The sequence below is a fragment of the Galeopterus variegatus genome, unplaced genomic scaffold (genome assembly GCF_000696425.1).
Source record: "Galeopterus variegatus unplaced genomic scaffold, G_variegatus-3.0.2 Scaffold8349, whole genome shotgun sequence".
Taxonomy (NCBI): Eukaryota; Metazoa; Chordata; class Mammalia; order Dermoptera; family Cynocephalidae; genus Galeopterus; species Galeopterus variegatus.
The window spans coordinates 34,774-46,124 of record NW_007734460.1 but is presented as its reverse complement, the minus strand read 5'-3'; the positions used below and the strand labels follow the sequence as shown (position 1 = coordinate 46,124).

The 11,351-nt window shown below is 44.6% G+C and overlaps 1 long non-coding RNA gene across 1 annotated transcript in view; it reads left to right on the top strand.

The window, feature by feature from the left end:
- LOC103608368 overlaps positions 1–9,339 on the top strand; it is a 22,447-nt gene extending 13,108 nt beyond the window's left edge. The window contains exon 2 of the long non-coding RNA XR_552046.1: positions 8,933–9,339. This is a non-coding gene — a long non-coding RNA (uncharacterized LOC103608368). The remainder of the gene's footprint in view (positions 1–8,932) is intronic.
- Positions 9,340–11,351: the final 2,012 nt, after the last annotated feature.

Here is an 11,351-nt window from a genome sequence, read left to right as displayed (position 1 = left end):
CTGTTTGTCTTTTGTATATGTTGGTTTCTTGGGATGGTAGATATACTTTTTTTCCTCTTTATTGTTAGCATTTTTATTTTACTGGGGGTTTTGTTCTTTCTTGAGTATTCATGGTAGTGATGATTGTTTTTGTGGTACCAAAGCCAGTACTCCCTTGAGAATTTCTTGTGAGGCTGGTCGTGTAGTAGTGAACTCCCACAGCTTTTGTTTGTCTGAGAAATATACTATTTGTCCTTCATTTTAGAGGGATAACCTTGCTGGGTAAAGTATTTTTGGCTGGCAATTTTTGTCTTTTAGTATTTTGAATATATCATCCCATTCTTTTCTGGCTTTTAGGTTTTCTGATAAAAATTGTCTGATTTATTCTGATTGGGGCTCCCTTATAGGTGACTTGATGCTTCTCTCTTGCAGCTTTTAAGATTCTCTCTTTGTCTTTGAGTTTTGCCAATTTGACTATAACATGTCTTGGAGAGGACCTTTTTGGGTTGAATATATTAGGCAATCTCTAGGTCTTCTTAATCTGAAGATCTGTGACTTTCCCTAGGCCTGGGAAGTTTTCATATTTCCTTGAATATGTTTTCAATGCCATTTCCTTTTTCCTCCCCTTCTGGAATACCCCTGATTCTGATATTTACACACTGAAGGTTGTCTGTTATCTCTTAGATTTTCTTCAATTTTTAAAATTCTTTTTTCTGTTTTTTTGGTCCACCTATGTTAATTCAAACAGCCCATCTTCAGGGTCAGAAATTCTCTCTCCTGCTTTTTCTAGCCTGCTGGTTAGACTCTCTGTTGTGTTTTTTATTTCGTTGAATGAATCCTTCAGCTCCACAAGCTCTGCTATGTTCTTTTTTGGGGCATTGATTTCTTTGTACATTTCTTCTTTCAGGTCCTGTATTTTTTTTCTCATTTCATTGTGTCGTTTGAGTTTTCTTGTATCTCATTTAGTTTTCTTAGAATTGTTGCTCTAAATTCCTTGTCAGTCATTTCAAGGACTGCCTGTTCTATAGGATCTAGAGCTTGAGAGTTATTAATTTTCTCTGGTGGTGTTGTACTTACCTCATTTTTCATATTTCTGGCATCTTTCCTTTGGTGTATAGTCATTGTGGCAGAGGGTATCACAATCCACTCATTCCACCCTGATGACTGGCCTGGATCCCAAAGGGACTGCCAATTCTGGGCAGTGGGCACTGGCCTGGGCTGGGGGTCCCATGGCATGCAGGGCCTGCCTATTCCGGTGCTGCTGACTTGGGGGTGTGTGGGCCTGGTGGCTCTCAGGCCTCTCTGGGAAGTGGGGACTGTCCTGGGCTGGGGGTCCTGTGGCGCCTGCCTGTTCCAGCATGGCTGACTCAAGGCGTGTTGGCCTAGCAGCTCTCAGGCCTGTCTGGGTGATTAGGACTGGCTTGGGCTCAGAACAGATACATTTGAACAGAATTTTAGTGTATCAAACCATTTTTTCATTCTGTAGATTTTTATGATAGTATTAGAGCTTTGTAATATTCATTTAGGATTGTCTTCAACTGATAGTAGTTTCTTACTTTTATCTTCATGATTCTCTATTTTACATTTCCCATCAAATGATCTATAAAAGAAAATCCACCTAAGTATATGAGGGAGGATCTATTTAATGCTCAGTACAGAGTGGCTCTTATTACAACTAGATCTTTAAGAAGGTCTAACTGAACATTTCCCTTAGGACATAATAAAACATACAATAGCAGAGGCCACTTCGTGTTTCAGTTTCTGCAAAGAAGAGGCAGGATATCAGGAAAGTAGCAAACTATAAACCTGAATAAATGCGTTGCTTCCTAGTGATAGGTCATAGCAGAACTAAATCATGAGACTTTCCAAGCCTCAGGCAGCATCATTTCTTCATATGTTGAGGCCATCGTGGGGCTCTGTGCCATGTCCTGGTGGTTTGATGAAATTTCTGCTCTAGGGGAAAAGCCTCATGGCTTGGGACTATTTTGTACCTGTGCTCCTTGTTGAGAAAGAGAGAGAGCACACGGTATGGTAGATAGATAGATAATGGACAGGTAGATCGATGAAGGGATAACAGATAGGTAATAGGCAGGTAGATAGATAATGCAGCAGTTAGTGAAAACTGCCTAGTCTGGTGGATTTTGATTTTCACTTCGAGACGAGGTCTTCCAGGTGATGGACTTGGCAGAGTTGGGTAAAGTCTGAAGGGCTTGTGGGGGATCCTGGCCCACCCAGGCACACAGGACACTGCAGTTATGGGGGCCCTTCTTCTCCTGAGCTATAATGATCAAGAAGTTGGGCTTCTCCTCATCCTCCAGTGGAGTTGGCAGTTGCTGTATTTTACATTAAATGAGCTAGTTGGTTTTAAATATCCCCCTTGCCATTTTCACGGTCAGCTTCAGACTTTCAGAATGTCTATACAGAGGGGGAAAGTATAGAATCCCAGAACCCTGGATAGATACAAATGATAACTGTGCAGCCCTGGACAATGTACAAGGTGCTTTGGTGAAATACTTGCTCAAACTGACAAAAAGCCACCATTGGGAACCAGGTGGCCAATGTTTTTTTCCAATTCAGCAGCAGAATCCTAAATAAAAATGTCAGGTGGAGCCGTCACAGTCCAGATATGAGCCATCAGACATCTTCATGAAGGAAGAAACAGGAGTATAAGGGAAATGGTAGTACTGCCACCTGGACAATAACCATGACACACTTCTATCTGTGGTGCTAATTTAGATATGCTGCTCTCTCCTAGATAAAGATGCTGTGCCAGGCTTCCAGTGTGTTCGTGCCCTACTAGCTACAGAGATTCGTGGGCTCTTCTCTGTGGCTGGCATTGCTGAGCTGGGGACATCCCTGTAAAAGCCCAGAATGTGCAGCCGCCATGCTGACCTGCAACGGCATGAAGGAGAGGGTCCCCCTGCTCTCTGAATCAGGTCCACATGATCAGTGACTGTCACCAATGGGCAGACACAGGGACCCGGAGGCCCAGGAACTACACCACTGCCCACACCCCTTCCACCTTGCAGCTACAGCCACGTCTCGTCATTAGTGTCTTGCCTGCAGTTTAACTTAGCAATAAGAAGTTGATGTGCATATAACACGGTGAGCCAGGTAGAGCAAACTTTTAAAGAACATCTTAATTCTCCATTTTCTAGATAAGGAAACAGAGAACCAGAGAAACTAAATTCCCCAGAGTCCCAGAGCAGTTGAAGGTGATTGCCAGCTTCAGCTCTCACCTGGATTCCAGAAGTCAGCTGCTCATCCCCAGGAGGCTGGAGGCTCTGTCTGCTGGGACATGAGGCCTGTGCTTCCTTTACTTCCTGGCCAGGTGTTGGTGGCAGGTACTGTTCAAGGCTTGCAGGGGCTTAACCCCCCAACCCCCGCTCCGTCACAGAGCTCTGTGGCATGAGAGCCCGCCATTAGTGGATCCTGGGAGCCTCTGTGTCCACCCAGGGCTTCTCCAGCTCTGCTGGACCCCTATGCACTCCCTGGGGTCAGAGTCACTGGGTGCAATGGCATAGGGCACACTGTACCTCCCTGATCCCCTTGCACTGGTTCTCTGCCCCTAGACACCTGTGTCCCCTTCTATCCGCCTGTCCTCCCTGATTAAACAAAGCTTCCTGATGTCATTTGAATGTGGCCACAATTTCCATCTTCTTCACAGCATCATGTGTGACTGTGCACCTCTGGCTGGCCCCACAGTGGCTTTGCCAGGACACCTCCCAACCACACTCCCTCAGAGGCCTGTTGGGCTCTCTGTGAAAATGGTACCCGCCTCATAAATTGAAATGAAATGGTTACCTGCAGGGTAACCTGTTGTAGTCCTCCACATAAAAATATGCTCTCGATAGCTGCCTATCGCAGTGCTAATGGACTCACTGCAATCAACAGTTATTAATTGATCACCTACTGCATGTTGGGCCCTGTGCAAGCTGCTAGAACAAGGCAGAGGGAGTCCCTGCCCTTGTGGAGCTCACACTCTATTAGGGAAGACCAAGGACAAAGCAGGGAAGGAAAGAAAAGAAGTAGAGTAACAGGTAGTGATTGTACCATAAAAACCCATAATGAAGGCTGAGGGGTGGGGCGTGCCCCTTTAGAGGGACATGTTCAGGGAATCCACCTTCCCAGGGCCCTCAGTCTTCCCAGCACACATGGTTGAGGGCCTCTCTGGGTATCAGCACCAGAAAGGGCCCCATGGTGCTGCCAGTGGGCCCCCAACCTCTGCCCTGGAGTGATGGGGATGGGCCACCCTTCATCCCGTGCTGATGTCACCATCATTGGGATCACTCAAAGGGAACGTTGGCTGGATCAGAAGCTCTCAAGAGTGGCTCCGGGGGGGGGGCATACCTGGCTCTCCTCCAGCACCCCTTCCATCCTGCTGAGTCTTGAATATTCAGGACTGTCCTTTCCTGGCTCCCAGGATCACATTGACCCACCTCCAGGCCCTTAGATCATTTGCATTGAACCCTGTGCCATCGAATCTTATTAGTTCCCCTTCTTCACTGCAAGGGGTCCCTTCTTCTCTGGCTTACACATCCCTGGCTGGCTGGGTGGGAAGCACTCAGTGTCACTTCTGCAACAGTGGCAGACCTTCCCCAGGGAATGCTCTGCTCTATAGAGTAAACAGAAAGTAACAATTTTGTAAATATTAGTGGTTTCTTTCTTACATACTATAATATTTTTCAAATGAGGGAGGAATCAATAAATCACTTTTGACTTAAGATATGAGTTCAAGATATAATTGTAAAATTGATTTTTATGACCCATCCTTACTGTCTCATTATATATTCCCTAAATATACATAATTTTCTGCATCTTCAGTCATCATTTGTCAAAAGATAATATTGTTGTTTTCCTCTATTCTTATAAAAGGGAAAAGAGGAATCAGACTCTTCAGAAACTTCGGGGTTGCAGCGACATTTTAAGTCTAAAAGAAAAATCTCCCATCTTCCTTTGAATCAGAGCAAATTTTCCCCCTTTGCAATCTCTATACAGTGGATGCAAGATTTCTCTGGGAGGAAAAGGATTTGGGACTGTAACCACCTTATGAAAAATGACAATTCCTAGTGCCATAGGTGTTACTAAAGCACAGATGTTATTTGATGTTATTGGTACTAAAGCGCTTATTGCCGTTAGCACAGGAGCTGGACCATTTGCATTCCTGGTCTGCTGTCTCATGTGATAACATTAATTAAACTTTGTAAAGTATCCACTTGAGCCACAGGAAGCTCCTACCCTTCCCAATAGTTCTACCCCTTAGTATTCTCTGAAGAAAGAGCCGCAATGTAGGCTGAAATGCAAATGGCTACCCGATGCAGTAGGAAACAGTTCCACTTATCCCCTGTATTATTTGGATTAAAAAGGATGGCCCCCAAATATTCCCTGGACATTGGTGCACTCAAAATTTCTGCTTTGGCATTGGTGGCAAATCTGAGATAGAAGAAAACAATTCTTGGCTTTAGGTCACCCCATCAGTCCAACAAGGCTTGAAAGCCAGAGCCAGCATACTGTCCTCCCAGGTGGAGGTGTGATTGGGGGTCTCCAGGTGGAACCTGCTTAATCTGTAGAAAAATTAAGAAAAGTCGCTTAAGGACCTGCAAAGGAAATATCATGTACCCAGATGCACCTGAAATAAGTGCTGATTTTCATCTATCTCTCTATCTATCTATTACCTATCAATTATCTTTCTATCATCTATCTATTATCTCTCATCAATCTATCAACATCCATCCATCTATCAGTATCCATCTCTCTATCATCTATATTTATCTGTCATCTGTCTATATATCTATCATCTATCTATATACCTGTCAATCATCTATCAGTATCTATCTCTCCATCTATCTATCTATCTATCTATCTGGGGGGAGGTCAGAGAGAGGGAGGAAGGAAAGAGATGACAATAGAGGAAGCAGGAGAGGGTGAGTAACCCCATTGTCCTCCACCCCCTCTGTTGGGGCTGTGGCCTGGTTGTTATGAAGCAAAGTCACTGGGAAAGGAAGAGGATGAACCACACTTATATTAGATGACGAGCTCAGGCTGCCTGGTGCTGTCAGTCTCCCTGGCTAAGGATTTCTTTTCTGCCTCAAATTGCCCCTGATTCTCCTGTCCATGCTCAGACTCCCCTGCTCCAGGTCCAAGCCAGGGTGGCAGTGAGGCTCTTGGCCCACATCCCAGGAGAGGTTGGAACTAACTCCAGGGCCTTATTTGTCACTTCACCTATAGACAGAGAGTTGGATCCCAACTCTTGCTGCACCTGAGAATATTTTTTTAAAGGGTGGATGTCTGGTTTTCCCCCAGGGACACAGATTTGTCTAACTCGATTTTATTCTCAGGAGGGCCCCTCCCATGGGGCTGGGAAAGGAAAGCCCAGAGTTTGCAGTGTGGCCATCATATCCTTATTTAAAAAAAGAAAGCAAAAGAAAAAGGATGCCTTTGCTGATTCTGATGTTTACCCTTCAACAAACTGGAGAAGTTTTAAAGATATTTCCCTTGCTCTCCCCCCCCCCGGTTTTTTTTTTTGTTGTTGTTGTTGTTTGTTTGTGTTTTTTTGTGTGTATGTGTGTGTGTGTGTGTATGTATGTGTGTGAATTGATTCATTCACCTTTAGCTCCCTCCAATAAGTGAAAACATGTGGTATTTCTTTTTCTCTGCCTGACTCGTTTCACTTAATATTATTCTTTCAAGGTCCATCCATGTTGTTGCAAATGGCAGTATTTCATTCGTTTTTATAGCTGAGTAGTATTCCATTGTGTAGATATACCACATTTTCCATATCCACTCATCCGATGATGGACATTTGGGCTGATTCCAGCTCTTGGCTATTGTGAAGAGTGCTGCAATGAACATTGGGAAACAAGTATACCTTCGACTTGATGATTTCCATTCCTTTGGATATATTCCCAGCAGTGAGATAGCTGGTAAACATTGGTTGAAAGCCTATTACACGTCTGTCTCTGCACATATATCGATAGATAAAACTCACCCATCCCTCAAAGGGAGGCAGAAATGTAAATTAAAATTTACAATACAATGAAATCTTTCTTACTCAGTGTTCCTGTAACTTTTTTTTTTTTTTTAATTTTTTATTTTGTCAATATACAATGTATATGATTATTATGGCCCTTCACCGACACCTCCCGCCCTCCTCCCTCTCTCCCATTCCCCCAAGAATGTCCTTTCCGTTTGTTTGTTGTAACAACTACAAAAAAAGTATAGTTGTTATATCTTCTTCCCCACCCCACCCCCGGTATTTTTTGGTGTGTTTTTGGGTAAATTAATTTGTTTATTTTTTTAGCTCCCACCAATAAGTGAGAACATGTGGTATTTCTTTTTCTCTGCCTGACTCGTTTCACTCAATATTATTCTCTCAAGGTCCATCCATGTTGTTGCAAATGGCAGTATTTCATTCGTTTTTATAGCTGAGTAGTATTCCATTGTGTAGATATACCACATTTTCCGTATCCACTCATCCGATGATGGACATTTGGGCTGATTCCAGCTCTTGGCTATTGTGAAGAGAGCTGCACTGAACATTGGGAAACAGGTATACCTTCGACTTGATGATTTCCATTCCTTTGGGTATATTCCCAGCAGTGGGATAGCTGGGTCATATGATAGATCTATCTTCAACTGTTTGAGGAACCTCCAAACCATTTTCCATAGGGGTTGCACCATTTTGCATTCCAACCAACAATGTATGAGAGTTCCTTTTTCTCCACAACCATGCCAGCATTTATCTTTTTGCGTCTTTTGGATATTAGCCATCCTAACTGGGGTGAGATGGTATCTCAGTGTGGTTTTGATTTGCATTTCCCGGATGCTGAGTGATGTTGAGCATTTTTTCATATGACTGTTGGCCATTTGTATATCTTCTTTAGAAAAATGCCTGCTTAGCTCTTTTGCCCATTTTTTGATTTAACTTTTTTTTTTTTGAAGTTCTTACAACAAGAAAATGGAGGGGACACACCTGGGTAGGAGGGGGTGAGGGAGGAGGTAGGGAGGTTTCGGTGATGGGACACAATAAATAACTACATTGTATATTGACAAAATAAAAAAAAAATCTGTTCACAAACGAGCTGTGTTAATGATCACCCTTTTTGACTTTGCCAAAATTAAACAGTACACCACCATCAAAATAAATAAATAAATAAGATTTTTCCCTTCAGTGACTGGAGGACTTTCTATGTATTTGTTTTTCCTACTTGGCTAGAAGTTGCCCAGGCTCAGTGAGGTACACAGCACAGAGGGAAAGTCAGCTCCAATCTTCACTTTGCTCCGGCTTTTGTCCTATTTCCAAGGATCATTTACAGTGTGAATTGGTTAAATCCTTCCTCCTTAGCGAACAAATTTCTAAGCCTACCTTGGAGGAACAAGATGTAAGATTTGTGAAAGTTCAGTCCAACTGCAGAGGTCAAATGGTGTCTTTCGGTCTTGATGATGATAAAAACTGAAGTCCTGAATACAATAAGCAAATCTCATTGGCAATAGAAGTATACAGAGAAACTCACTGTATTACTTTAACTCTTAGCTGTTGTGAATATCATATACCATTGGGTTAATACCTTTAGCAATATTTAAATTGTATCTACATGAGATATCAGGAGAACTAAGGGCACAGCTAATATTTTTAAATCTTTATGTAAACTATGGCCATTGGGAACAGAAACTAATGTACAGAAAATATATGAAGTGTTGAGACTGTGTCCTTGAGTTTCATGTCCTTTGTGGGCACAGAGTTCAGGAAGCCAGAAGACAGCGGATTCTGAACTTGTGGAATGTCTCCACTGGATTGCACTCTGCACACTAGGTCTGCAGTGTCTGGGGGTGGTGATTGAGCTCGGAGTGCACGCCCCATGGTGGACCGCTGGCTTTGCACATCTAGTGCTGCTGTCTGCTTCCCTGTTTGCAGCTTGGTGACTGCCTTGTGTTTGTGTTTTTCTTGCTACAGATGGGCAGAAGAAAGTTCAAGAGGAATTTGATATCGATATGGATGCACCAGAGACATAACGTGCAGCTATGGCCATTCAGTCTCAGTTCAGAAAATTCCAGAAGGAAAAGGCTGGGTCTCAGTCCTAGTGGGAGAGCCCCTCCCTAGCTCACCTGAAGACACCCAATTCAACCATCATCTGTCAAGAAATTAAAAGAACAACACCTAAAGATAAGTTATCCACACACGATACACTCACATGCAGCAAACCTAAAATGCATGTACAGAAGCCCATGATATTTATATCCTCGTAGGAAGTTGTAGACAGTGAAATTGTGTGTAGCTTAATCTCCCTGTTTAGCTCCTTTATCTTTCCTCCTGCAACCATCTTCCTTGATGTTGTAGTAAAATGGAGTTGAGATGAGGGATTCACGTGTCTGTCTGCGTCTCTTTCTTTACATCAATCTGGGAAGTTACCCAGTGTTCGAGGTGACTACAGGCCAGATGTCTGTTTTCTTCTTCTCTCAAGAGTTGGAGATGTTAACACGGTGCCTTCTGTTAGCTTTTGTGCTGGGAATGAGTGATCCCTTCTCAGCCACGCCTGTCTCATTTGGAGAGCACCAACCGCTGCCTGCTGATAACGATATATCATCCTGTGGTGACAAAGCATCAGAAGTTTCACTGGGGAATTATGACTCATTTGGGAGAACAAAAAGGAGATGGGGACACACCTGTGTTTGGAATGTCACCCAGATTGACTCAGCAGGCCTATTTCAGATCTCTGAAGGGGACGCCCCATACTGTTGGGGGCCGTTCTGCCTCTCACCTGCAGTTCTCTGCACCTGTGAGGCTCCAGGACGCAGGTGCGTTCTCTAGTCTCCCCACCTCCTCTATACTCCACACCGTGATTTGCCACCTATAAGGGTTATTTATCACAACCTGTAATTTGGAGAAGCTGTCTGGCTTCCCTCCCACCCCATCTTTTCCCCTGCAAACTTCACAAGTAAATTGCTTCACACACCCCAAATAGGTTCCATAGGCAGTGAGGAGAGGTCTTTACATGGAGAGGACAGCTCCAGAGTCAAGAGCCGTCAGCTGGGCATGTGCCTGACTTGGGGCCACAGGCGGCAAGAATCCCTGACCCCTAAGTTGCTCATGGCCATTGTTTGAGCATTGCCAGGTGAGAGCCTGATGTAGAAGTTGCATCTCTTCAACATTCTGAGGTGGCCCGTGACAGCACCATGTATACCGTGGGGCGTGGCATTCCTTCCCTTGCTGGTTCCAGCCAAAGATCAAGGTGGGAGTGAAGATGGTGGGAAAAGGAAGGAGGAATGGTGATGCGTGTGCATGTGTGTGTGTGCACACGTGTGCCTGGGTGTGTGAGCATAATGTGTGATGGAAGCAAGGCATGGGCAGGGCAGTGACCGGGGGTGGAGGTGACGTGGTTCCTCTGGCAGGGCCAGATTTGTTGTCACAATGGCAGCAGCAGAGAAAGATCGGTGCACTTGAGAGATTTACTGTCTCAAGACATCCCTCTGAAAATGTATTTATTGTCCTGTGTAAGAAAATCCCTTCCTGCCAGATGACTCCCTGTGGCTTTTAGGGACAGGGGAAACTCGTGGGTTTCTCTGGTCGATTTCCAATCATCAGAGAGATAAATAGGCTCACTTCAGCACAACCAGCCAGCGCTGGCTCTGTGAGGCTCTTGATGGTGTAGTTCCCACTGAAAAGAGGACAGCAGAGTGAAGAACTTCCTGAGACAGCGTGGACACAAATGCCACAGAAATTAGGTGGATCACAATGTCATCTTCTTTGGAGTTCCCAAAGCTACCAGTGTAAAATAAGCTGGGGACAAAACAACTGCATACACAGCTCAGGTGAATTCCACCACATCCTGTCTTTCCAGCACCCTATTGTTCCCTCATCCTCTCAACATTTCACATAAAGTGGTGGGGTCTCTTCTTACTGGGTGTGCTCTGGTCCTGATGGCCAGCGGGGGCTTTCCTAGCTCTGACTCCTCTGGAAGCTAATCTGGTTGATAACCAGGATGCTCCCTCTAGAAGGGTTCTGCATACAAAGCAGAAAATCCTGATGCAGTGCTTCTTCCCCAGCATTCCCGAGGGACTTGGGAGCACCCCTTCAGTAACAATGGCCCCCGGGAGGCAGGAGGATGAGAGTGGGTGGGGTGGGGTGTGACATCGGGAGAGGCCCCTTCACAATATGCCTCTCCCATAATGATCACAGGACATGGGAATAACTGGCTTGGTTTAAGCCATGGGATGAATTTAATTTTTCACCTCCCAGGTGGATTTTTGAGGGTCTAAAACTCCAGCAAACAGCAGGGGAAAGACTCCAATTGAACCCCCGTCAGTATGGGAATTGGGCATGCTGAGTTTATGGCCATTTGGAGCCAGGAGGAGGAAAAGTGGCTTCTGGTTCC